Source organism: Notechis scutatus, chromosome 13 (genome assembly GCF_049901735.1).
Source record: "Notechis scutatus isolate UNSWTSFEM ecotype Mainland chromosome 13, rNotScu1.2, whole genome shotgun sequence".
Classification (NCBI taxonomy): domain Eukaryota; kingdom Metazoa; phylum Chordata; class Lepidosauria; order Squamata; family Elapidae; genus Notechis; species Notechis scutatus.
The window spans coordinates 7,496,173-7,499,829 of record NC_142021.1 but is presented as its reverse complement, the minus strand read 5'-3'; the positions used below and the strand labels follow the sequence as shown (position 1 = coordinate 7,499,829).

At 46.2% G+C, this 3,657-nt stretch overlaps 1 protein-coding gene across 1 annotated transcript in view; it reads left to right on the top strand.

Annotated features, from left to right (window-relative positions):
* GNB1L (G protein subunit beta 1 like) overlaps positions 1-3,657 on the top strand; it is a 37,376-nt gene extending 33,719 nt beyond the window's left edge. Inside the window, exon 7 of the mRNA XM_087942844.1 lies at positions 1-3,657. This exon is cut by the window's left edge and continues 568 nt beyond it. The gene's annotated coding sequence lies outside the window, so the exon portion shown is untranslated.

The following is a 3,657-nucleotide window of genomic DNA, read 5'->3' as shown; positions in this document are numbered from 1 at the left end:
CACCACACATTTGTTATGACAAGGGTCTCTTTCTTTCCCTCCCTCTCCCTCTCTCTCTCTCCCTCTCTCTCCCGCTCTCACTCTCTCTTTCTCTTCTCTCTCTCCTCTCTCCCTCTCCCATTCTCTTTCTCTTCTCTCTCTCTCCCTTTCTCTCCCTCTCTCCCTCTCCCACTCTCCCTCTCTCTTTCTCTCCCCTCTCTCTCCTCTCTCTCTCTCTCTCTCCTCTCTCCCTCTCTCCTCTCCTCTCTCCCTCTCCCGCTCTCTTTCTCTTCTCTCTCTCTCCTCTCCCGCTCTCACTCTCTTTCTCTTCTCTCTCTCCTCTCTCTGTCTCTCTCCTCTCTCCCTCTCCCTCTCTCGCTCTTTCTCTTCTCTCTCTCTCTCATCTCTCTCTTCCTCTCTCTCAAAAAAAGTCATTTAACAAAAGTTTTGCTTAGCAAGAGGCATTTGATGCGCTACTGTGGCAAGTCGAGGACTATCCGTTTCATTTTGGCTCCTCTCTTGGTTCTGCCTCAGAAATTTTGCACAATTCTGCTCCCATCCCTCCCTCTAAGCTACACACCTGCTATTTCAAAGATCAGCCAACAGCATCCAGGGACAGGCTTGTAAATTTAATTCCCGGACGTAAAAAAAAAAAAAGTGCTTACCCAGAGGTTCTCCACACCGTCAGGATTTCTCCTGAGTTTGGCTCGGGTCCAGCTCATCCCGACATCCAGTCACCGGTTTGGCAGCTACATAACCTCACCTGACTCCCCGGCCAAGGAGCAACCTGGAATCTTGCAGCCTGCAAGGTGAGCCTGTGCTAGGAGCTTCCCGTGGAGCCAGGGTCAGACTGAAAGATCTGGAAGGGACCTTGGAGGTCTTCTAGTCCAACCCCCTCCTCAAGCAGGCGACCTTATAGTACCTTTCCAGACAAATGGCTATCCAGTCTCTTCTTAAAAGCCTCCAGTGATGAAGCAACCACAACTTCTGGTGGCAAGCTGTTCCACTGGTTGATTGTCCTCACTGCTAGGAAGTTTCTCCTTAATTCCTGGTTGCTCCTCTCCTTGATTAGTTTCCATCCATTGTTTCTCGTCTTGCCTTCTGGTGCTTTGGAGAATAATTTCACCCCCTCTTCTTTGTGGCAGCCCCTCAAATCCTGGAAAACTGCTATCATGTCCTCTCTAGTCCGTCTTTTCTGTAGACTAGCCGGACCCAAATCTTGCAACTGTTCTACACTGACTGTAAACTGCTTAGAGAGGGCTGGAAAGCACTGTGAAGTAGTATATAAGACTAAGGGATATTGCTAGTGTCCTTCCTTCCTTCCTTCTTTCCTTCTTTCCTTCCTTCCTTCCTTCCTTCCTTCCTTCCTTCCTTCCTTCCTTCCTTCCTTCCTTCCTTCCTTCCTTCCTTCCTTCCTTCCTTCCTCCCTCCCTCCCTCCCTCCCTCCCTCCCTCCCTCCTATCCATCCATCCATCCATCTGCACAGTGGTCAGAATGCAGTATTGCAAGCTAACTCTGCCCACTGCCAGGAGTTCGATCCTGACTGGCTGAAGGTTGACTCAGCCTTCCGTCCTTCCGAGGTGGGTAAAATGAGGACCCAGATTGTTGGGGGGAAGGGGCTGACTCTGCAAACCGCTTAGAGAGGGCTGTAAAGCGGTATATAAGTCTTAAGTGCTATTTCTATATATCCAAGTGCTACTGCTATTACTATTGACCTTTCCTTCCTTCCTCCCTCCCTCCCTTTCCTGTGTAGTGATTAGAATGCAGTATTGCAGGCTAATTCTGCCCACGGTCAGGAGTTCAATCCCGACCAGCTCAAAGTTGATTCATCCTTCCATCCTTCTGAGGTGGGTAACATGAGTACCGAGATTGTTGGGGGCAAGAGGCTGACTCTGCGAACCGCATAGAGAGGGCTGTGAAAGCACTGTGAAGCGGTCTATAAGTCTGAAGTGCTATTTCTATTGCTATTGACTCGGTCTCCCATCCTTCCAAGGTTGCTAAAATGAAGAGCCAGATGGTTGGGGGCCTTGTGCAAATCATGCTGATGTTATAAACCATGCTTAGAGAGGGCTGAAGCAGGACACCACTATGGCATTATGGACAAATGACTGTGTCCACGAAGGGTCATCAGCTCTTTTGAGCTGCAGCTTCTGTGAGATGAATAAATCAATGAATAAAATTCAGAAGAGGAGGAAAGTCTCACTTTCTGCAAGTTAAGCGTCACTAAAGGAGGAGAAGCAAAGCATTGTGTTCACTCTGTGTGTGTTTGTGTGTGTGTGTCTCCTGGAAAGATTACAGCAACGTGGACTCCTTCTACAAAGTGCAGGTGCCCCTTTGACATTCCTGATGGCATTGTAAGTGGTCTGGTGTGTGACACACACACACTTGTGCAAACATATACAGTGCAACTGCTTAAAAAGGAGCATGCCTTTTTTTGGCTCCTATTGCAAAAGGGAATGAGACACTTGGCCCGAGGCGGTGGGAGTAAATTGATTTTTCAATTATTTCACAGTTTCCAACCTGCCCTGTTTTTCCTCCTCCTGCTGGAGGGTGGGTGAGGGGGGGGTGAGGGGGAGAGAGAGCAGTTGTAACATCTGAACATTTGGAAGCACGGTAGGAAAACGAAGGTGAGAAGCTGCCCCCAACAGAGTTACTGAAAGCCAAGCTGTCTCTCAAAAAAAAAATCTCATATACAGGTTGTTCTGATCGTACAACCACAACTGAGCCCAAAACTTACATTGCTATGTGAGAAATTTATTGAATTGAGCTTTGCCCCCATTTTATGACCATTCTTTCCATGGTTATTAAGTGGATCAAGTACAGTTGTTAAGTTAGTAATAGGATTGTTAAGGGAAAAGATCTTAACAGCCACTTGACAATTTTCAGGCTTGGGTTGACCCCTAAAATCACACCGTTATTTTCATTCCTTAAGGAATGAAAAAGATATTTGAACAGGGATCAATTAGGATTAATATTTGGAATGCTTGGGGATTGAAACCCATGGTAAGTTTTCGACGAGCTAGTCTAGGGAAGAGAAGGACCAGGGGAGACAGGAGAGCAGCCTTCCAATATTTGAGGGGCTGCCCCAGAGAGGAGGAAGGGGGTCAAGCTGTTTTCCAAGGCACCCAAAGGCCAACAAGGAATAATGGATGGAAACTGATCAAGGAGAGATTCAACTTAGAAATAAGTAGAAACTTTCTGACAGGGAGAACAATCAACCAATGGAACAAAAGTTGCCTTCAGAAGTTGTGGGAGCTTCATCACTGGAGACTTTCAAGAAGAGACTGGACTGCCATCGGTCAGAAATGGTGTAGGGTCTCCTGCTTGGGCAGGGGGTTGGACTAGATGACCTACAAGGTCCTTTCCAACTCTTGTTTATCTGGATGTGCTTAACAATGCAAATTTACATTCTTAATCTCCACCCCTTTTTTTCCAACCATTGGTAAAATAAATCCCATGTTTGATAATAGTCTACATCTTCTTTCTGTTTAATTTTCAATGTCAATCTATCCATTTCTGCACAATCTAGCATCTTCCTGACTTCATCTTCATTTTTCCAGTACTGTGCGAATATAACCCTCGCTGCTGTTAAGGACACGTAATATAAAGTACATACTTTTCTTCTCTAATTTTTTTCTGATATTATACCTAATAAAAACAGTCCAGGTTTTCACTCTA